Consider the following 24023-nt stretch of genomic DNA (forward strand, 5'->3'; position numbering starts at 1 on the left):
CTTTATGGGCATGAACCTTTTTCATTACCAAATATCCTGTCACCAATTTAAGATTGGCAATAGTCACGTAGAATTCTATGTGGATACTGCTATTTATCCGTGGGAAGATATCATTTTATTCTCTAATGTTTATTGCCCTTTATACTACCATAATGCATTAGTTTCTTCATGTCAGGATGAAAATTCCGGGTGCCACTGAATATACATAATACATGATCACTACGATGTACTCCTTTGTCAGCGCTTTTTTACTCTTATTGATCGCGCTGAGCCACCGTAGCTGGCAATAATCGTTCATGACATCATGCACATGGTTGGTCCAATGAGGACTCTCGGCGGGTTATTTAAACTCACCTTGTTCGGGGAGTCGGTTCCCCCTGATGAGCCTGTGTTCGGCGAAACGCGCGTCGGGGTTCTTGACATTTGGTCCTGTCCGGTGTTATATATATATTTTGTTAATCTTCGCGCTACCTTACACGTTTATTTCGCAGTTATCTCTGCTACACCCAGGACCTCTGGACTTTCTTCAGTAGTTCTATTATATCAGACTATTAGACTATATTTAGCATACTAGTACCATTACCGTGATCAGCACTGCTAGGTGCCCACGAAGGCACAGATTAGGACATTTGTTAGTACTAGCATAGCTTTGTGATTAGCACTGCTAGGTGCCCACGAAGGCACAGATTAGTTAGTACTATCATAGCTCTGTGACCAGTTAGGTGCCCATGAAGGCACAGATTAGGGCATCAGTCTAGACCAGGATTTGGTTTTAGTGCTTACACGGTTAGTCCTTCTTTAAGGTACTCAGTATTTATTTTCACTCTTCAGTGACAGGTGCCCCTGAAGGCACAGTTGAGAATTTTTGACCTAGTTTATTCTCACTCTACTACCACTAGTGTGTTGACTAACGGCTACATCCTCCGTTATACCATCTGGGACCCCGATGTATTCTATTTTCTGGGCGGGGTTTTTCCTAAGGAGGATACTAGTTCTGGTCTTCGTTTTTTAGGGCATTTACCTATATTGTTGTTCCCACTTCTTATTTTTCCAGCTACCACACACCTGGCTATTCTAGCCCCTTACATTGTTGGGCAATATTTGCTATACTGTATCAATTTCTGTGTACCTTGATAGCTTTCGTTACACTGCACTGACACATTACGATCTTGCCTGTTACAAATTGCTATTTGTAACTGGCCCTTTAAATGATAAACTGCCATTTATCACTGGGCATTGGAGAAGCCTGTTTGCCAGCCTCCTTCCTTCCATGACTATGGCCCCTGGAAGATTGTGCCCCATAAAACATATGAACTTTAATTGGGTGTGTATGGCCCTTTAAGAACCATCTGGGGACATCTTGTAACTTTGGTGAACAATGCCCCTTTAAGACTATGTCCCCAGACCTGTAAAATAACTTGTTCCTGGCTTTCTCCCTCTTGGTTCAGTAAATAGGGCTTACTGAACCAAGTACCACACAGGCGGACCACCCAGAAGTTAAAGTGTGCAGGCAATTTACCTCCCAGGCTGTGAGGTTACTGCAGTTTAATTGCCGACCGTTGGGTGGCCGCCATTCGACAGTCGAACACATGGCGGCGGCCATCTTTGTTCATTCGAACGCGGTCAGCGGTGTATGCTAAAGATTCTATGGAACTAAAATCGGATGCGCAAATACACGAACACCGCTGACCCTTACCTTCTTCCATACTGAACTTGCAGCTCCAGAGACTAAGTCCCGTTCGAAGATGGGACTTAGTCGTTTTTCGGCATGAAATTGACCGACCGCACAGCCCAAATCTATGGAACTTTTTTGGGCAGGAAATTGTGCTTGCGGTCGGTCATAAAGGACTTCCACTTAACTTTTGATCCGCTGGAGGGATTTGGCTGATTTTTTGAAGTGTTTATGTTTGATGTATGCTGAGTTTAAATATGTATATGGAGATAGAAATATGTTTTTATGGAGATTGAATGTATGGTTTTAAAGTTACAGTGTATGTTTAAAAACTGTATTTTTACTGTCTGTGATAATTATGTTAAACCATAATTATATCACAGACAGAAGGGAGGATTTTGTGTGTAATTACTGGGAGTGGTTTCCATGATGTACGTGTATGATTGGTTGTTTTGTCCCTCCCTGTCGGTGGTCCTGTATTTACAAAATGGTAATAAAAACCAGGCTGGGTGTTCCAGCACCTCAGACCTCTTCTGAGCCTCAATACGTAGCCTTGTCTCGTTATTGGAGGGAACTGCTATATTCACACTGGGGATTGCTATGCTCTGCATATTCCCCTGAGCTTTAATCACTTTGCTCTTTTAAGAGCTGGTTCCGGATACGCTCTCCTGGAGGAGAGGTCTTCCCCACACGGTCCTGGAGGACAGAAGCCGATCCAGGGTGGAAGGAAGACGTTGAGGCTCCAGTTAAGCTTTGGCGGTTGTGGAGTCTGCGGTGGCTGTGGTGTCCGGTGCGGTGCTTGTGGTCCTCGGCGCAAGCTAGGAAGCGTCCATCAACGGAGGGTACTCGGTCGGAGTACACGGAGCTCCGTTACATTGGTGGCAGCGGCGGGATGGCTTCCCTAGTGCGAGGAGCAGCATCCTGGGAACACCAAGCAAACCTGGAGTATTGGTATAGTCACGTACGGTTTGACGCTATACTGAAGAGGCGGTTTGCTCTCTACGGGCCCTAACTAACAGAGGAACTTGTACAGAAATTGAGGAGAGAACTGGTGGAGGATCTGCAGGATGAAGCAGAATATTGGGCAGAGATAGCGAAGTCCCAGGGAGCTGAAGGTGCCATCCTTCCTCCCCAGCGGCAGTGTGTACCCCAGGGGGCTGAAGGTGTCGTCCTTCCCCCCCAGCGGCAGTGTGAACCCCAGGGAGCTGAAGGTGTCGTCCTTCCTCCCCAGCGGCGGTGTGTGTTACAGGGAGCTGAAGGTGTCGCCCTTCCTCCCCAGCGGCAGTGTGTACCCCAGGGGGCCGAAGGTGTCATCCTTCCCCCCAGCGGCAGTGTGAACCCCAGGGAGCTGAAGGTGTCGTCCTTCCTCCCCAGCAGCAGTGTGTAATACAGGGAGCTGAAGGTGTCGTCCTTCCTCCCCAGCGGCAGTGTGTACCCCAGGGGGCCACAGGTGTCGTCCTTCCCCCCCAGCGGCAGTGTGAACCCCAGGGAGCTGAAGGTGTCGTCCTTCCTCCCCAGCGGCAGTGTGTGTTACAGGGAGCTGAAGGTGTCGTCCTTCCTCCCCAGCGGCAGTGTGTACCCCAGGGGGCCGAAGGTGTCGTCCTTCCCCCCCAGCGGCAGTGTGAACCCCAGGGAGCTAAAGGTGTCGTCCTTCCTCCCCAGCGGCGGTGTGTGTTACAGGGAGCTGAAGGTGTCGCCCTTCCTCCCCAGCGGCAGTGTGTACCCCAGGGGGCCGAAGGTGTCATCCTTCCCCCCAGCGGCAGTGTGAACCCCAGGGAGATGAAGGTGTCGTCCTTCCTCCCCAGCGGCAGTGTGTACCCCAGGGGGCCGAAGGTGTCATCCTTCCCCCCAGCGGCAGTGTGAACCCCAGGGAGCTAAAGGTGTCGTCCTTCCTCTCCAGCGGCGGTGTGTGTTACAGGGAGCTGAAGGTGTCGCCCTTCCTCCCCAGCGGCAGTGTGTACCCCAGGGGGCCGAAGGTGTCGTCCTTCCCCCCCAGCGGCAGTGTGAACCCCAGGGAGCTAAAGGTGTCGTCCTTCCTCTCCAGCGGCGGTGTGTGTTACAGGGAGCTGAAGGTGTCGCCCTTCCTCCCAAGCGGCAGTGTGTACCCAAGGGGGCCGAAGGTGTCATCCTTCCCCCCAGCGGCAGTGTGAACCCCAGGGAGCTTAAGGTGTCGTCCTTCCTCCCCAGCGGCAGAGTGTAATACAGGGAGCTGAAGGTGTCGTCCTTCCCCCCAGCGGCAGTGTGAACCCCAGGGAGCTTAATGTGTCGTCCTTCCCCCCAGCGGCAGTGTGAACCCCAGGGAGCTGAAGGTGTCGTCCTTCCTCCCCAGCGGCAGTGTGTGTTACAGGGAGCTGAAGGTGTCGTCCTTCCTCCCCAGCGGCAGTGTGTACCCCAGGCGGCCGAAGGTGTCGTCCTTCCCCCCCAGCGGCAGTGTGAACCCCAGGGAGCTAAAGGTGTCGTCCTTCCTCCCCAGCGGCGGTGTGTGTTACAGGGAGCTGAAGGTGTCGCCCTTCCTCCCCAGCGGCAGTGTGTACCCCAGGGGGCCGAAGGTGTCGTCCTTCGCCCCAGCGGCAGTGTGTACCCCAGGGGGCCGCAGGTGTCGTCCTTCCCCCCAGCGGCAGTGTGAACCCCAGGGAGCTGAAGGTGTCGTCCTTCCTCCCCAGCGGCAGTGTGTAATACAGGGAGCTGAAGGTGTCGTCCTTCCTCCCCAGCGGCAGTGTGTACCCCAGGGGGCCGCAGGTGTCGTCCTTCCCCCCCAGCGGCAGTGTGAACCCCAGGGAGCTGAAGGTGTCGTCCTTCCTCCCCAGCGGCAGTGTGTGTTACAGGGAGCTGAAGGTGTCGTCCTTCCTCCCCAGCGGCAGTGTGTACCCCAGGGGGCCGAAGGTGTCATCCTTCCCCCCAGCGGCAGTGTGAACCCCAGGGAGCTTAAGGTGTCGTCCTTCCTCCCCAGCGGCAGTGTGTAATACAGGGAGCTGAAGGTGTCGTCCTTCCCCCCAGCGGCAGTGTGAACCCCAGGGAGCTTAATGTGTCGTCCTTCCCCCCAGCGGCAGTGTGAACCCCAGGGAGCTGAAGGTGTCGTCCTTCCTCCCCAGCGGCAGTGTGTAATACAGGGAGCTGAAGGTGTCGTCCTTCCTCCCCAGCGGCAGTGTGTGTTACAGGGAGCTGAAGGTGTCGTCCTTCCTCCCCAGCGGCAGTGTGTACCCCAGGCGGCCGAAGGTGTCGTCCTTCCCCCCCAGCGGCAGTGTGAACCCCAGGGAGCTAAAGGTGTCGTCCTTCCTCCCCAGCGGCGGTGTGTGTTACAGGGAGCTGAAGGTGTCGCCCTTCCTCCCCAGCGGCAGTGTGTACCCCAGGGGGCCGAAGGTGTCGTCCTTCCCCCCAGCGGCAGTGTGTACCCCAGGGGGCCGCAGGTGTCGTCCTTCCCCCCAGTGGCAGTGTGAACCCCAGGGAGCTGAAGGTGTCGTCCTTCCTCCCCAGCGGCAGTGTGTAATACAGGGAGCTGAAGGTGTCGTCCTTCCTCCCCAGCGGCAGTGTGTACCCCAGGGGGCCGCAGGTGTCGTCCTTCCCCCCCAGCGGCAGTGTGAACCCCAGGGAGCTGAAGGTGTCGTCCTTCCTCCCCAGCGGCAGTGTGTGTTACAGGGAGCTGAAGGTGTCGTCCTTCCTCCCCAGCGGCAGTGTGTACCCCAGGGGGCCGAAGGTGTCGTCCTTCCCCCCCAGCGGCAGTGTGAACCCCAGGGAGCTAAAGGTGTCGTCCTTCCTCCCCAGCGGCAGTGTGTGTTACAGGGAGCTGAAGGTGTTGTCCTTCCTCCCCAGCGGCAGTGTGTATCCCAGGGGGCCGAAGGTGTCGTCCTTTCCCCCCAGCGGCAGTATGAACCCCAGGGAGCTGAAGGTGTCGTCTTTCCTCCCCAGCAGCCTGTGTTTCAGGGAGAGGAGCGCAGCACCCTCTCTCCCCAGTGGCAGCTTACCATAACAAGGGGAGACACCAATCTCCCAGACGGCGCAGATGGGACCGTGGTCTCTGTGCTTGACCTACCGGGATGCTGGACAGCTTATCCAGATCCCCAACTACCCTCACCGGGACAACAGGAGGAGGGGGTAAGTACCAATTCCCCTCCCCAGCTAACTCCTAGCGTGGCACCAGGGTTAACAGAGGCGACATTAACCGCCACTGACTCCAATGCTCCCCTGGCTACTGAGCCGGACTATGGTCCCAGCACCCCAGCAGAAGAGCTGGCAGCTGGGCAGAGTGCAGTCGGCCTCTGCCCTCCCTCAAGTCCCCACAGCATGTTACCTCATCACCACAGCAAAATACCCAGGTGCAGTAACTGTTTCTTGTGGGTGGGTCACCCTTGTACCTGTTTGTTGTGGGTGGGCTACTCTGGCATTTGGTTATTGTGGGTTGGTGGATCGACTAACGGAGGCACTGACCGACAGAAGGTCAGGTGCCTGGTTAGTCTTCCCACCAAAGGGGAGATATGTTACAAATTGCTATTTGTAACTGGCCCTTTAAATGATAAACTGACATTTATCACTGGGCATTGGAGAAGTCTTTTTGCCAGCCTCCTTCCTCATGACTATGGCCCCTGGAAGATTGTGCCCCTGAAAACTTATGAACTTTAATTGGGTGTGTATGGCCCTTTAAGAACCGTCTGGGGACATCTTGTAACTTTGGTGAACAATGCCCCTTTAAGACTATGTCTCCAGACCTGTAAAATAACTTGTTCCTGGCTTTCTCCCTCTTGGTTCAGTAAATTGGGCTTACTGAACCAAGTACCACACAGGCGGACCACCCAGAAGTTAAAGTGTGCAGGCAATTTACCTCTTAGGCTGTGAGGTTACTGCAGTTTAATTGCCGACCGCTGGGTGGCCGCCATTCGACAGTTGAACACGTGGCGGCGGCCATCTTTGTTCATTCGAACGCGGTCAGCGGTGTATGCTAAAGATTCTGTGGAACTAAAATCGGATGCGCAAATACACGAATACCGCTGACCCTTACCTTCTTCCATACTGAACTTGCAGCTCCAGAGACTAAGTCCCGTTCGAAGATGGGACTTAGTCGTTTTTCGGCATGAAATTGACTGACCGCACAGCCCAAATCTATGGAACTGTTTTGGGCAGGAAATTGTGCTTGCGGTCGGTCATAAAGGACTTCCACTTAACTTTTGATCCGCTGCAGGGATTTGGCTGATTTTTTGAAGTGTTTATGTTTGATGTATGCTGAGTTTAAATATGTATATGGAGATAGAAATATGTTTTTATGGAGATTGAATGTATGGTTTTAAAGTTACAGTGTATGTTTAAAAACTGTATTTTTACTGTCTGTGATAATTATGTTCAACCATAATTATATCACAGACAGAAGGGAGGATTTTGTGTGTAATTACTGGGAGTTGTTTCAATGATGTACGTGTATGATTGGTTGTTTTGTCCCTCCCTGTCGGTGGTCCTGTATTTACAAAATGGTAATAAAAACCAGGCTGGGTGTTCCAGCACCTCAGACCTCTTCTGACCCTCAATACGTAGCCTTGTCTCGTTATTGGAGGGAACTGCTATATTCACACTGGGGATTGCTATGCTCTGCATATTCCCCTGAGCTTTAATCACTTTGCTCTTTTAAGAGCTGGTTCCGGATACGCTCTCCTGGAGGAGAGGTCTTCCCCACACGGTCCTGGAGGACAGAAGCCGATCCAGGGTGGAAGGAAGACGTTGAGGCTCCAGTTAAGCTTTGGCGGTTGTGGAGTCTGCGGTGGCTGTGGTGTCCGGTGCGGTGCTTGTGGTCCTCGGCGCAAGCTAGGAAGCGTCCATCAACGGAGGGTACTCGGTCGGAGTACACGGAGCTCCGTTACATTGGTGGCAGCGGCGGGATGGCTTCCCTAGTGCGAGGAGCAGCATCCTGGGAACACCAAGCAAACCTGGAGTATTGGTATAGTCACGTACGGTTTGACGCTATACTGAAGAGGCGGTTTGCTCTCTACGGGCCCTAACTAACAGAGGAACTTGTACAGAAATTGAGGAGAGAACTGGTGAAGGATCTGCAGGATGAAGCAGAATATTGGGCAGAGATAGCGAAGTCCCAGGGAGCTGAAGGTGCCATCCTTCCTCCCCAGCGGCAGTGTGTACCCCAGGGGGCCGAAGGTGTCGTCCTTCCCCCTGTCACGGTAATATACCCCAACACGCAGGAATAGTTCACAGTCAAGAGACAAGAAACAGAGTTCGTCTTACCGGACCTTAGAATGGCCGGACTAGGACGAGAGAAAGACAGAGTCAGAACAAGCCGAGGTCAAGGGAACTGAGAGACAGCGTAACGTAGAACAAGCCGAGGACTGGTACACAGAGGACAAAACAGCGGATAAGCAAGCAAGGATAAGGAGAGAGCGGAGTCAGGAACAAAGCCAAGGTCAAGCACCAAAAAACCAACTGAACGAAACAAGCACTAAAGGGAACTGGACAGAAACCACGATAGGGCAAAGAGCAAGGGAAACAGGTGAGTATAAATACCCTTAAGGTTCACTTTGATTGGCCCCTGTCATATCCACGCCCCCAAAACGTGAGTGTATGGGGAATGTGGCCTGACAGGGGCCAATGGGAGACTGATTCTAATTTAGTCTCCCACTGTCCCTTTAAGAGCGCGCCCGAGACGCGCGGCGCGCTCTTAGTGTCGGGCGGGACATGTGACCGCTTCTCGCGGTCACTGCCCGCCTGACTGATCCCATCGTTGGCTGAGCCGCGCGCGGCTCGTGCAGGAGCAGGACCGCGCGCGGCGAGAAGGGAGGACCCCGGCCGGCCCCTGGAGAGGGTAAGTACCGCTACAGTACCCCCCCCCTGAAGACACGCCCACCGGGCGGGGAGGAGCAGGCCTGGCAGGAAAACGAGCGTGGAAAGAACGCACAAGGCGAGGAGCGTGAACAGCGTCAGCGGAAATCCAACTGCGTTCCTCAGGCCCATAGCCCTTCCAATGTACCAGATATTGGAGGCGACCCCGAAGCAAGCGAGAGTCAATTACAGCCGCCACTTCAAACTCCTCATGGCCCTCCACCGAAACCGGAGGAGGAGGGGGGACATGCCGAGTAAAACGGTTGCACAGGAGGGGTTTTAACAAGGAGGTATGAAACACGTTAGGAATGCGTAAATTTTTTGGAAGATCCAATGCATACGAGACAGGATTAACCACATGCAAGATACGAAAAGGACCAATAAAACGAGGGGCCAACTTCATAGAAGGCACACGAAGACGAATATTGCGAGTAGAAAGCCAAACCCGGTCTCCCACAGCATAGGATGGAGCCGCCCTGCGATGCTTGTCAGCGTGAACCTTCTGGCGAGCAGCTGAGGCCACCAAAGAACACTGAACCTGCTCCCAAGTATTACGTAGACTAGCCAAATGTTCGTCCAGAGCTGGCATGCCCTGTAAGGAGAATGCAGCTGGAAGAACCACGGGATGCCGGCCATAAACAACGTAAAAAGGGCTGTTACCGGAGGATTCATGAGCAGCATTATTACGAGCAAACTCAGCCCAAGGAAGCAGGTCAGCCCAATTGTTCTGATGGTGGGACACGAAACAGCGAAGATACTGCTCCAGAGATTGGTTGGCACGTTCAGCAGCTCCATTAGACTGGGGGTGGTAGGCTGAAGAAAACGAGAGGGAGATACCCATCTCCGCACAAAACGCTCTCCAGAATCTGGAAATAAACTGGCTACCCCTATCGGACACGATCAAAGTGGGAATACCATGCAACCGAAACACCTCCCCGGCAAAGATAGAGGCAAGTTCCTTGGATGATGGCAATTTGAGAAGAGACACAAAATGAGCCATCTTAGAAAAACGATCCACAATCATCAGGATGACAGTTTTACCATTAGAGGGAGGTAATTCAACAATAAAATCCATGGATATATTGGACCATGGCCTCTCGGGTATGGGCAACGGATGCAACAACCCACAAGGAACTCTGTGGGAGGACTTCATACTGGCACAAGTGCTACAGGCATTAACGTAATCGGTGACGTCCTTGCGCAAGGAAGCCCACCAGAAATATCTAGAAACTGCTGAGACTGTCTTAGAAATACCAGGGTGTCCAGCAGTTCTAGTGTCATGATATAATGACAAGATGTCTCGTCTCTCTGGTATATCAACGAATAGCTTATCAGCAGGCCTCTCCTCAGGAGCCAAGTTTTGTTTAGCCTGAATAGTTTGTAAGAGAGAAGACGAAATAGAAAGAACAGTAGTCGCTATTATTCTGTCAGGCGGAATGACAGGGGTAACATCGACCTCGAGTTTGTCAGTAGTTTCGAATTGTCTGGACAGAGCGTCAGCTTTAGTATTACGATCACCCGGTCTGTAAGTGATTATGTAATTAAAACGAGACAAAAAGAGAGACCACCTGGCCTGCCTAGAAGACAATCTTTTTGCTTCACTAAGGTATGAGAGGTTTTTGTGATCCGTTAAAATGAGGATAGGATCCCTGGTACCCTCTAGCAGATGTCTCCATTCCTTGAGCGCCAAAATGATAGCAAGGAGTTCACGATTGCCTACATCATAATTCCTCTCTGCTTTGGACATCTGTCTGGAAAAGAAGCCACAAGGGTGTAACGGCTTTTCAGGTGAATCTCTTTGAGACAAGATAGCACCTACCCCTATCTCAGAAGCATCAACCTCAAGAATAAAGGGCAGTGAAGGGACAGGATGCTGTAAAACAGGAGCAGAGGCAAATGTAGCTTTCAAGAATTCAAAGGCCTCGAGTGCTTCTGGTTTCCAGACATGAGTATTACCATCCTTCTTGGTCATTCTGGTTATAGGCGCTACAATGGCAGAAAATCCTTTAATAAAACGCCTATAATAATTAGAGAACCCCAGAAAACGCTGAATGGCTTTCAAACCCTGGGGCAGAGGCCATTCCATAATGGCAGACAGTTTCTTGGGATCCATACGAAAACCCTTGGCAGAGATTATATAACCCAAGAATTGGACTTCAGATTGATCAAATGAACATTTTTCGAGTTTGCAATAGAGACCGTTAACCAGAAGAGTTCTCAACACTAATTTAACATGCATGTGATGAGTCTGTAAATCATTAGAATAAATTAATATGTCGTCCAAGTATACTATAACGAATGTATGTATAAATTGACGTAGGACATCATTAATAAATTCTTGAAAAACTGCTGGGGCGTTACAAAGACCAAAGGGCATCACAGTGTACTCGTAGTGGCCACTCCTAGTATTGAAAGCAGTCTTCCACTCGTGATCCTTTTTGATACGTATGAGGTTGTAAGCACCCCTAAGGTCCAATTTAGTAAAAACTGTGGCCTGTTTAAGCCTATCAAAAAGTTCTGTGATCAAAGGTATGGGGTACGCATTTTTGACGGTGATTTTATTAAGGCCCCTATAGTCAATACAAGGCCTTAATTCGCCATCTTTCTTAGACACAAAGAAGAACCCAGCCCCTGCCGGGGAAGAGGATCTTCTTATAAATCCCTTCTCTAGAGATTCCTTGATATATTCCTCCATAACCAGATTCTCCTGAGGAGATAAAGGATATATTCTCCCTTTGGGAGGCATCGTACCAGGTAATAAATCAATTGCACAATCGTAAGGCCTGTGAGGTGGCAATCTTTCAGCCTCCCTTTTATCAAAAACAGATTTAAGAGACAGGTACTGAGAGGGTATGACCGTAGGCACGGGAGGAATATGAGTAGAATTCAAAGGGGTGACTTTAACAACACAAGACTCTTGGCAAGAATCACTCCAAGAAACTATTTGTCCAGACTCCCAATCAATGGTGGGATTATGAGTACGTAACCAAGGATACCCTAACACGAGGTGAGAGGAAGGAGAAGTAATGATCTGAAACCGAATGGTCTCAGAGTGTAACACCCCTGTAGACATATGTAGGGGAACAGTCTCATGTGTGATAATTGGAGAGCATAATGGTCTACCATCTATGGCCTCAACGGCCAAGGGTGTCTCCTTCTCTCTGGTGGGTATGTTATTCTCCTTGACAAAACTGGAATCAATAAAGTTTTCGGCCGCTCCGGAATCAACCAGGGCTAGTATATTCCCTGCTATGCAGTCACTATCAAGGTGCAGGGAAACAGGAAGAAGTAACTTATTAAGAGGCAAATGTGAGGACGGTGATGTCACACCCAAGGCCAGTCCTCTATACGGTATTAGGTGCGATAGTTTCCCGGACGCACGGGACATTCTTGTCTCATATGACCCCTCCTACCACAATAAAGACAAAGTCCCTCCTTTCTCCTATAAAGCTTTTCAGCGTCGGTAAGTTTAGCAACCCCTAACTGCATAGGTTCCTCCTCAGAACCTTTAGATCCCTCGGGAATCTCAGCTCTAGGGGAGTTAAAGGGAACAAAATGTCTATTTCTGGACCTGGTATATAACCTGTCACGGATCCTGTTATCTATATCGATAAGATAGTCAATCAGGTCCTCCAGGGGTACAGGGAGGTCCTTAGCTGCTACCTCATCTAAGATAGTATCAGACAGACCTTCCATAAAGGCAGTAGTAAGGCCATTATTAGTCCAATCTACCTGTGAGGCAAGGGTCCGGAACTGAATAGCATAATCGGCTACAGATTTGGATCCTTGCTTTATTCTCATTAATGCCCTGGCGGCATTTTTTGACCTTTTAGTCGTGTCAAATGTTCTACGGAACGCTGTGAGGAAGCTATTGAAGTCGTGTACCATAGGCCCATTAGCCTCCCAAATAGGATTTGCCCATTCTAGTGCCTTATCCGTAAGCTGGTGCATAAGAAAACCCACCTTAGATCTGTCAGTGGGAAATGAACGTGGGTACATTTCGAAGTGGAATTCCACTTGATTAAGGAATCCCCTACATGTCTTAGCGTCCCCTCCATACCTAGGTGGCGGGGTTAGATGTGCAGAAGCATTAGACATATTAGCTGTGTCCGGTATAGGGTTTACAGGAGGCGTAGGTACAGGTACCGGAACAGATCTGGATAACAGTGTCTGGATGGCTTGAGCCATTTGATCCATACGGTGATCCTGTTCTGCGAATCTAGCCTCATGAGTGGCCATCTGTTGACCTAAACCTGCGGGGTCCATGGCCCTATCGTAATGTCACGGTAATATACCCCAACACGCAGGAATAGTTCACAGTCAAGAGACAAGAAACAGAGTTCGTCTTACCGGACCTTAGAATGGCCGGACTAGGACGAGAGAAAGACAGAGTCAGAACAAGCCGAGGTCAAGGGAACTGAGAGACAGCGTAACGTAGAACAAGCCGAGGACTGGTACACAGAGGACAAAACAGCGGATAAGCAAGCAAGGATAAGGAGAGAGCGGAGTCAGGAACAAAGCCAAGGTCAAGCACCAAAAAACCAACTGAACGAAACAAGCACTAAAGGGAACTGGACAGAAACCACGATAGGGCAAAGAGCAAGGGAAACAGGTGAGTATAAATACCCTTAAGGTTCACTTTGATTGGCCCCTGTCATATCCACGCCCCCAAAACGTGAGTGTATGGGGAATGTGGCCTGACAGGGGCCAATGGGAGACTGATTCTAATTTAGTCTCCCACTGTCCCTTTAAGAGCGCGCCCGAGACGCGCGGCGCGCTCTTAGTGTCGGGCGGGACATGTGACCGCTTCTCGCGGTCACTGCCCGCCTGACTGATCCCATCGTTGGCTGAGCCGCGCGCGGCTCGTGCAGGAGCAGGACCGCGCGCGGCGAGAAGGGAGGACCCCGGCCGGCCCCTGGAGAGGGTAAGTACCGCTACACCCCCCCAGCGGCAGTGTGAACCCCAGGGAGCTGAAGGTGTCGTCCTTCCTCCCCAGCGGCGGTGTGTGTTACAGGGAGCTGAAGGTGTCGCCCTTCCTCCCCAGCGGCAGTGTGTACCCCAGGGGGCCGAAGGTGTCATCCTTCCCCCCAGCGGCAGTGTGAACCCCAGGGAGCTGAAGGTGTCGTCCTTCCTCCCCAGCAGCAGTGTGTAATACAGGGAGCTGAAGGTGTCGTCCTTCCTCCCCAGCGGCAGTGTGTACCCCAGGGGGCCACAGGTGTCGTCCTTCCCCCCCAGCGGCAGTGTGAACCCCAGGGAGCTGAAGGTGTCGTCCTTCCTCCCCAGCGGCAGTGTGTGTTACAGGGAGCTGAAGGTGTCGTCCTTCCTCCCCAGCGGCAGTGTGTACCCCAGGGGGCCGAAGGTGTCGTCCTTCCCCCCCAGCGGCAGTGTGAACCCCAGGGAGCTAAAGGTGTCGTCCTTCCTCCCCAGCGGCGGTGTGTGTTACAGGGAGCTGAAGGTGTCGCCCTTCCTCCCCAGCGGCAGTGTGTACCCCAGGGGGCCGAAGGTGTCATCCTTCCCCCCAGCGGCAGTGTGAACCCCAGGGAGATGAAGGTGTCGTCCTTCCTCCCCAGCGGCAGTGTGTACCCCAGGGGGCCGAAGGTGTCATCCTTCCCCCCAGCGGCAGTGTGAACCCCAGGGAGCTGAAGGTGTCGTCCTTCCTCCCCAGCGGCAGTGTGTGTTACAGGGAGCTGAAGGTGTCGTCCTTCCTCCCCAGCGGCAGTGTGTACCCCAGGGGGCCGAAGGTGTCGTCCTTCCCCCCCAGCGGCAGTGTGAACCCCAGGGAGCTAAAGGTGTCGTCCTTCCTCTCCAGCGGCGGTGTGTGTTACAGGGAGCTGAAGGTGTCGCCCTTCCTCCCCAGCGGCAGTGTGTACCCCAGGGAGCTAAAGGTGTCGTCCTTCCTCTCCAGCGGCGGTGTGTGTTACAGGGAGCTAAAGGTGTCGTCCTTCCTCCCCAGCGGCGGAGTGTGTTACAGGGAGCTGAAGGTGTCGCCCTTCCTCCCCAGCGGCAGTGTGTACCCCAGGGGGCCGAAGGTGTCGTCCTTCCCCCCAGCGGCAGTGTGTACCCCAGGGGGCCGCAGGTGTCGTCCTTCCCCCCAGCGGCAGTGTGAACCCCAGGGAGCTGAAGGTGTCGTCCTTCCTCCCCAGCGGCAGTGTGTAATACAGGGAGCTGAAGGTGTCGTCCTTCCTCCCCAGCGGCAGTGTGTACCCCAGGGGGCCGCAGGTGTCGTCCTTCCCCCCCAGCGGCAGTGTGAACCCCAGGGAGCTGAAGGTGTCGTCCTTCCTCCCCAGCGGCAGTGTGTGTTACAGGGAGCTGAAGGTGTCGTCCTTCCTCCCCAGCGGCAGTGTGTACCCCAGGGGGCCGAAGGTGTCATCCTTCCCCCCAGCGGCAGTGTGAACCCCAGGGAGCTTAAGGTGTCGTCCTTCCTCCCCAGCGGCAGTGTGTAATACAGGGAGCTGAAGGTGTCGTCCTTCCCCCCAGCGGCAGTGTGAACCCCAGGGAGCTTAATGTGTCGTCCTTCCCCCCAGCGGCAGTGTGAACCCCAGGGAGCTGAAGGTGTCGTCCTTCCTCCCCAGCGGCAGTGTGTGTTACAGGGAGCTGAAGGTGTCGTCCTTCCTCCCCAGCGGCAGTGTGTACCCCAGGCGGCCGAAGGTGTCGTCCTTCCCCCCCAGCGGCAGTGTGAACCCCAGGGAGCTAAAGGTGTCGTCCTTCCTCCCCAGCGGCGGTGTGTGTTACAGGGAGCTGAAGGTGTCGCCCTTCCTCCCCAGCGGCAGTGTGTACCCCAGGGGGCCGAAGGTGTCGTCCTTCCCCCCAGCGGCAGTGTGTACCCCAGGGGGCCGCAGGTGTCGTCCTTCCCCCCAGCGGCAGTGTGAACCCCAGGGAGCTGAAGGTGTCGTCCTTCCTCCCCAGCGGCAGTGTGTAATACAGGGAGCTGAAGGTGTCGTCCTTCCTCCCCAGCGGCAGTGTGTACCCCAGGGGGCCGCAGGTGTCGTCCTTCCCCCCCAGCGGCAGTGTGAACCCCAGGGAGCTGAAGGTGTCGTCCTTCCTCCCCAGCGGCAGTGTGTGTTACAGGGAGCTGAAGGTGTTGTCCTTCCTCCCCAGCGGCAGTGTGTACCCCAGGGGGCCGAAGGTGTCGTCCTTCCCCCCCAGCGGCAGTGTGAACCCCAGGGAGCTAAAGGTGTCGTCCTTCCTCCCCAGCGGCAGTGTGTGTTACAGGGAGCTGAAGGTGTTGTCCTTCCTCCCCAGCGGCAGTGTGTATCCCAGGGGGCCGAAGGTGTCGTCCTTTCCCCCCAGCGGCAGTATGAACCCCAGGGAGCTGAAGGTGTCGTCTTTCCTCCCCAGCAGCCTGTGTTTCAGGGAGAGGAGCGCAGCACCCTCTCTCCCCAGTGGCAGCTTACCATAACAAGGGGAGACACCAATCTCCCAGACGGCGCAGATGGGACCGTGGTCTCTGTGCTTGACCTACCGGGATGCTGGACAGCTTATCCAGATCCCCAACTACCCTCACCGGGACAACAGGAGGAGGGGGTAAGTACCAATTCCCCTCCCCAGCTAACTCCTAGCGTGGCACCAGGGTTAACAGAGGCGACATTAACCGCCACTGACTCCAATGCTCCCCTGGCTACTGAGCCGGACTATGGTCCCAGCACCCCAGCAGAAGAGCTGGCAGCTGGGCAGAGTGCAGTCGGCCTCTGCCCTCCCTCAAGTCCCCACAGCATGTTACCTCATCACCACAGCAAAATACCCAGGTGCAGTAACTGTTTCTTGTGGGTGGGTCACCCTTGTACCTGTTTGTTGTGGGTGGGCTACTCTGGCATTTGGTTATTGTGGGTTGGTGGATCGACTAACGGAGGCACTGACCGACAGAAGGTCAGGTGCCTGGTTAGTCTTCCCACCAAAGGGGAGATATGTTACAAATTGCTATTTGTAACTGGCCCTTTAAATGATAAACTGCCATTTATCACTGGGCATTGGAGAAGTCTTTTTGCCAGCCTCCTTCCTCATGACTATGGCCCCTGGAAGATTGTGCCCCTGAAAACTTATGAACTTTAAATGGGTGTGTATGGCCCTTTAAGAACCGTCTGGGGACATCTTGTAACTTTGGTGAACAATGCCCCTTTAAGACTATGTCTCCAGACCTGTAAAATAACTTGTTCCTGGCTTTCTCCCTCTTGGTTCAGTAAATTGGGCTTACTGAACCAAGTACCACACAGGCGGACCACCCAGAAGTTAAAGTGTGCAGGCAATTTACCTCTTAGGCTGTGAGGTTACTGCAGTTTAATTGCCGACCGCTGGGTGGCCGCCATTCGACAGTTGAACACGTGGCGGCGGCCATCTTTGTTCATTCGAACGCGGTCAGCGGTGTATGCTAAAGATTCTGTGGAACTAAAATCGGATGCGCAAATACACGAATACCGCTGACCCTTACCTTCTTCCATACTGAACTTGCAGCTCCAGAGACTAAGTCCCGTTCGAAGATGGGACTTAGTCGTTTTTCGGCATGAAATTGACCGACCGCACAGCCCAAATCTATGGAACTGTTTTGGGCAGGAAATTGTGCTTGCGGTCGGTCATAAAGGACTTCCACTTAACTTTTGATCCGCTGGAGGGATTTGGCTGATTTTTTGAAGTGTTTATGTTTGATGTATGCTGAGTTTAAATATGTATATGGAGATAGAAATATGTTTTTATGGAGATTGAATGTATGGTTTTAAAGTTACAGTGTATGTTTAAAAACTGTATTTTTACTGTCTGTGATAATTATGTTCAACCATAATTATATCACAGACAGAAGGGAGGATTTTGTGTGTAATTACTGGGAGTTGTTTCAATGATGTACGTGTATGATTGGTTGTTTTGTCCCTCCCTGTCGGTGGTCCTGTATTTACAAAATGGTAATAAAAACCAGGCTGGGTGTTCCAGCACCTCAGACCTCTTCTGACCCTCAATACGTAGCCTTGTCTCGTTATTGGAGGGAACTGCTATATTCACACTGGGGATTGCTATGCTCTGCATATTCCCCTGAGCTTTAATCACTTTGCTCTTTTAAGAGCTGGTTCCGGATACGCTCTCCTGGAGGAGAGGTCTTCCCCACACGGTCCTGGAGGACAGAAGCCGATCCAGGGTGGAAGGAAGACGTTGAGGCTCCAGTTAAGCTTTGGCGGTTGTGGAGTCTGCGGTGGCTGTGGTGTCCGGTGCGGTGCTTGTGGTCCTCGGTGCAAGCTAGGAAGCGTCCATCAACGGAGGGTACTCGGTCGGAGTACACGGAGCTCCGTTACATTGGTGGCAGTGGCGGGATGGCTTCCCTAGTGCGAGGAGCAGCATCCTGGGAACACCAAGCAAACCTGGAGTATTGGTATAGTCACGTACGGTTTGACGCTATACTGAAGAGGCGGTTGGCTCTCTACGGGCCCTACCTAACAGAGGAACTTGTACAGAAATTGAGGAGAGAACTGGCGGAGGATCTGCAGGATGAAGCAGAATATTGGGCAGAGATAGCGAAGTCCCAGGGAGCTGAAGGTGCCAGCGGCAGTGTGTACCCCAGGGGGCCGAAGGTGTCGTCCTTCCCCCCCAGCGGCAGTGTGAACCCCAGGGAGCTGAAGGTGTCGTCCTTCCTCCCCAGTGGCAGTGTGTGTTACAGGGAGCTGACGGTGTCGCCCTTCCTCCCCAGTGGCAGTGTGTACCCCAGGGGGCCGAAGGTGTCATCCTTCCCCCCAGCGGCAGTGTGAACCCCAGGGAACTGAAGGTGTCGTCCTTCCTCCCCAGCGGCAGTGTGTGTTACAGGGAGCTGAAGGTGTCGTCCTTCCTCCCCAGCGGCAGTGTGTACCCCAGGGGGCCGAAGGTGTCGTCCTTCCCCCCCAGCGGCAGTGTGAACCCCAGGGAGCTGAAGGTGTCGTCCTTCCTCCCCAGTGGCAGTGTGTGTTACAGGGAGCTGACGGTGTCGCCCTTCCTCCCCAGTGGCAGTGTGTACCCCAGGGGGTCGAAGGTGTCATCCTTCCCCCCAGCGGCAGTGTGAACCCCAGGGAACTGAAGGTGTCGTCCTTCCTCCCCAGCGGCAGTGTGTGTTACAGGGAGCTGAAGGTGTCGTCCTTCCTCCCCAGCGGCAGTGTGTACCCCAGGGGGCCGAAGGTGTCGTCCTTCCCCCCCAGCGGCAGTGTGAACCCCAGGGAGCTAAAGGTGTCGTCCTTCCTCCCCAGCGGCGGTGTGTGTTACAGGGAGCTGAAGGTGTCGCCCTTCCTCCCCAGCGGCAGTGTGTACCCCAGGGGGCCGAAGGTGTCATCCTTCCCCCCAGCGGCAGTGTGAACCCCAGGGAGCTGAAGGTGTCGTCCTTCCTCCCCAGTGGCAGTGTGTACCCCAGGGGGCCGCAGGTGTCGTCCTTCCCCCCCAGCGGCAGTGTGAACCCCAGGGAGCTGAAGGTGTCGTCCTTCCTCCCCAGTGGCAGTGTGTACCCCAGGGGGCCGCAGGTGTCGTCCTTCCCCCCCAGCGGCAGTGTGAACCCCAGGGCGCTGAAGGTGTCGTCCTTCCTCCCCAGCGGCAGTGTGTGTTACAGGGAGCTGAAGGTGTCGTCCTTCCCCCCCAGCGGCAGTGTGAACCCCAGGGAGCTAAAGGTGTCGTCCTTCCTCCCCAGCGGCGGTGTGTGTTACAGGGAGCTGAAGGTGTCGCCCTTCCTCCCCAGCGGCAGTGTGTACCCCAGGGGGCCGAAGGTGTCGTCCTTCCCCCCAGCGGCAGTGTGAACCCCAGGGAGCTGAAGGTGTCGTCCTTCCTCCCCAGCGGCAGTGTGTAATACAGGGAGCTGAAGGTGTCGTCCTTCCTCCCCAGCGGCAGTGTGTACCCCAGGGGGCCGCAGGTGTCATCCTTCCCCCCAGCGGCAGTGTGAACCCCAGGGAGCTGAAGGTGTCGTCCTTCCTCCCCAGCGGCAGTGTGTGTTACAGGGAGCTGAAGGTGTCGTCCTTCCTCCCCAGCGGCAGTGTGTACCCCAGGGGGCCGAAGGTGTCGTCCTTCCCCCCCAGCGGCAGTGTGAACCCCAGGGAGCTAAAGGTGTCGTCCTTCCTCCCCAGCGGCGGTGTGTGTTACAGGGAGCTGAAGGTGTCGCCCTTCCTCCCCAGCGGCAGTGTGTACCCCAGGGGGCCGAAGGTGTCATCCTTCCCCCCAGCGGCAGTGTTAACCCCAGGGAGCTGAAGGTGTCGTCCTTCCTCCCCAGCGGCAGTGTGTAATACAGGGAGCTGAAGGTGTCGTCCTTCCTCCCCAGCAGCAGTGTGTACCCCAGGGGGCCGCAGGTGTCGTCCTTCCCCCCCAGCGGCAGTGTGAACCCCAGGGAGCTGAAGGTGTCGTCCTTCCTCCCCAGCGGCAGTGTGTGTTACAGGGAGCTGAAGGTGTCGTCCTTCCTCCCCAGCGGCAGTGTGTACCCCAGGGGGCCGAAGGTGTCGTCCTTCCCCCCCAGCGGCAGTGTGAACCCCAGGGAGCTAAAGGTGTCGTCCTTCCTCCCCAGCGGCAGTGTGTGTTACAGGGAGCTGAAGGTGTTGTCCTTCCTCTCCAGCGGCAGTGTGTACCCCAGTGGGCCGAAGGTGTCGTCCTTTCCCCCCAGCGGCAGTGTGAACCCCAGGGAGCTGAAGGTGTCGTCTTTCCTCCCCAGCAGCCTGTGTTTCAGGGAGAGGAGCGCAGCACCCTCTCTCCCCAGTGGCAGCTTACCATAACAAGGGGAGACACCAATCTCCCAGACGGCGCAGATGGGACCGTGGTCTCTGTGCTTGACCTACCGTGATGCTGGACAGCTTATCCAGATCCCCAACTACCCTCACCGGGACAACAGGAGGAGGGGGTAAGTGCCAATTCCCCTCCCCCGCTAACTCCTAGCGTGGCACCAGGGTTAACAGAGGCGACATTAACCGCCACTGACTCCAATGCTCCCCTGGCTACTGAGCCGGACTATGGTCCCAGCACCCCAGCAGAAGAGCTGGCAGCTGGGCAGAGTGCAGTCGGCCTCTGCCCTCCCTCAAGTCCCCACAGCATGTTACCTCATCACCACAGCAAAATACCCAGGTGCAGTAACTGTTTCTTGTGGGTGGGTCACCCTTGTACCTGTTTGTTGTGGGTGGGCTACTCTGGCATTTTGTTATTGTGGGTTGGTGGATCGACTAACGGAGGCACTGACCGACAGAAGGTCAGGTGCCTGGTTAGTCTTCCCACCAAAGGGGAGATATGTTACAAATTGCTATTTGTAACTGGCCCTTTAAATGATAAACTGCCATTTATCACTGGGCATTTGAGAAGTCTTTTTGCCAGCCTCCTTCCTCATGACTATGGCCCCTGGAAGATTGTGCCCCTGAAAACTTATGAACTTTAATTGGGTGTGTATGGCCCTTTAAGAACCGTCTAGGGACATCTTGTAACTTTGGTGAACAATGCTTCGAAGCTGATACCTGCTAAAGAATCCTAGGTGGGGACTATACCACCCAAACGAATAGATTGAGCAGTATATCCTGCTCATCCATATGTGAGTACCTGCATTTCTACTGTTTATACTTATTTTTATCATATCTACAGTGAGCACTATATTTGGTTGTTTTTCTTCCCCTTTTTTTATACCGAGGAATTATCTTCACCTTATCCCGCCAGTGGGGGGCAGACGCCACTGAATGCTTACTATACTTGAGCTAGTTTATGCTCAATAATAGGTGAGTAATATACCTCCCCTATATTCATCCTGCTCTTATTGGTCCTCAGTTTGCACTATTGGAGTTTCTTTGCTTTGTCTTTCCATGTATTCCACGGAGTCAAGATACCCCATGAATTAGAAGATCCATTCTCTTCATTGGAAATTCCTACATATCAAGCCTTCCACTAATTTATTGGAATATACAAGCAGACTATTAAGTATTGGGACTATTCATTATAACTGTTCCATTCCTTACTGTTAGAGTGTGTGCAAGTGGATTTATATTAATATTAATACTTTAATTGGTTTTCTGCATGAAATTGACCGACCGCACAGCCCAAATCTATGGAACTGTTTTGGGCAGGAAATTGTGCTTGCGGTCGGTCATAAAGGACTTCCACTTAACTTTTGATCCGCTGGAGGGATTTGGCTGATTTTTTTAAGTGTTTATGTTTCATGTATGCTGAGTTTAAATATGTAATTTTTATGGAGATTGAATGTATGGTTTTAAAGTTACAGTGTATGTTTAAAAACTGTATTTTTACTGTCTGTGATAATTATGTTAAACCATAATTATATCACAGACAGAAGGGAGGATTTTGTGTGTAATTACTGGGAGTGGTTTCAATGATGTACGTGTGTGATTGGTTGTTTTGTCCCTCCCTGTGGGTGGTCCTGTATTTACAAAATGGTAATAAAAACCAGGCTGGGTGTTCCAGAACCTCAGACCTCTTCTGACCCTCAATACGTAGCCTTGTCTCGTTATTGGAGGGAACTGCTATATTCACACTGGGGATTGCTATGCTCTGCATATTCCCCTGAGCTTTAATCACTTAGCTCTTTTAAGAGCTGGTTCCGGATACGCTCTCCTGGAGGAGAGGTCTTCCCCACACGGTCCTGGAGGACAGAAGCCGATCCAGGGTGGAAGGAAGACGGCAAAGCTCCGGCGGTTGTGGAGTCTGCGGTGGCTGCGGTGTCCGGTTCGGTGCTTGTGGTCCTCGGCGCAAGCTAGGAAGCGTCCATCAACGGAGGGTACTCGGCCGGAGTACACGGAGCTCCGTTACATTGCCATTTAGTTAACTCTGGGCAACTGTATCGTGTGCACTGTGCAGCTATCCGTGTGGGGACGTATCTACTAAACCTCTTTTTGCGTTTTTTGCCCTGTATTTGTCCATTTATGTTCTGTTCACCTACTTCTTGTTTGTATATATTCCTCACCTTGTATGTTTAGTTGCAGTCATCCTCTCTACCCCAGGTATCCATTATTGGGGCAGTAGTGACTAGTGATTTTGTCAGTATTTGTGTATGTTTTTAGTCTTACCTAATATGCATTTTTCTAGATTTTCTTCTATATTACTTAGGGACAGTCCTTTTTCTTCTTCTCCTACTTTGTCTTATGGAGGTTTCCTACGCCTGACTAGCTATGACCAAGTGGAGGAGCAAATTGTGCTTCATTTCCGATTGACAGAGCAATTTCCCCACAATTCTCACCTTTCCTCCGTGTTCCTGTGAAGCCTTCTTTCAGTTTTCCCGAATATCTTGTCATTTAGACAGAAAGCCAGCGGAACTACCGAATTGCGTCCTAACAGAATGAGAACAGTTTCTCCATTCGTGTTAGGATGCAATTCGGGACTTTGTTCATATCGTAATTTCATTGAATGAATGAAACTCCGATCCTATTCATGCCGAGGCTGCATCTTGCAGACGCTTAGTAGATGGCTCCCTAATTCCCACGGTACTATGGAGCTATCTACCAAAAGGCTGAAAGACCTAAATTGGTCTTTAAGCCAAATTTACTAATACTAAGTAAAAGTTACTTAGTATTAGTAAATTCTGCCTCTACTCACTTTGCCGTGAGTAGGGGCATGTCTACTAAACAGTGAGCAGCTTAAATGAGAATGTGAGGGGGGACCTATTGTCTTCCCCCCTGGCCCTTACCCCTGAGAAGGCTGGTAGAGGCCCTAAATGATTATTTAGGGCCTCCACCAGCTGCTCAGGGATGGCGGCCAGGGGGAGGACAATAAGTCTCCCTTATTGTTATTTAGGGCCCCCACTGACCACTCAGGCACGAATAGGATCAGAGCTTTTCATTCGAATGAAATTCCAATCCAAACAAAGTCCTGAATTGTGTCCTAACACGAATAGAGAAACTGTTATACTGATAGGATGCAATTCGGTAGTTTCAACTGCGTTCTGTCTAAATGACAGGGCATTTGGGAAAAGTGAAAGGAGGCTTCGCGGGAACACGGAGGAAAGGTGAGAATTGTGGGAAAATTGCTCTGAAATTAAGCACACTTTGCTCCTCCGCTGGTCATAGCTGGTCAAGCGTAGGAAACCTTCATAAGACAAATAGTCCCTACTTTGTCTTATGTTTTAAAGAAAACTAGAGAAGACAGGAAGAAATAAAAAGAAGAAGTAAGTAGAAGTATAGATCAGGGTGTTGCAGTGGATGTGATCTACTTGGATTTTGCCAAGGCACTTGATAGGGTTCATCACAGTACGTTAGTCTTCAAACTAAAAGAAATTGGTCTAGATGAATATTCTTGTTCTTGGATAAAACATTGGCTTAACCCCTTAAGGACCAAACGTCTGGAATAAAAGGGAATCATGACATGTCACACATGTCATGTGTCCTTAAGGGGTTAAAGGGAATCCCCAGTGCCAGGAAAACAATCCGTTTTCCTGGCACTGGAGGTTCCCTCTCCCTCCCACCCCCCAATCCCCGGTTACTGAAGGGGTGAAAACCCCTTTAGTCACTTACCTGAGGCAGCGATGATGTCCCTCGTCGCTGTCTCCTCCTCCGCGCCGCTCCTCCTACTGTCTCCGTCGGCCGGTGGGCGAGACTGATCCCGCCCACCGGCCGGGGAGACCTAGTCGCATGCGCGGCAA

The sequence above is a fragment of the Pelobates fuscus genome, chromosome 1 (genome assembly GCF_036172605.1).
Source record: "Pelobates fuscus isolate aPelFus1 chromosome 1, aPelFus1.pri, whole genome shotgun sequence".
In the NCBI taxonomy this organism is placed as follows: Eukaryota; Metazoa; Chordata; class Amphibia; order Anura; family Pelobatidae; genus Pelobates; species Pelobates fuscus.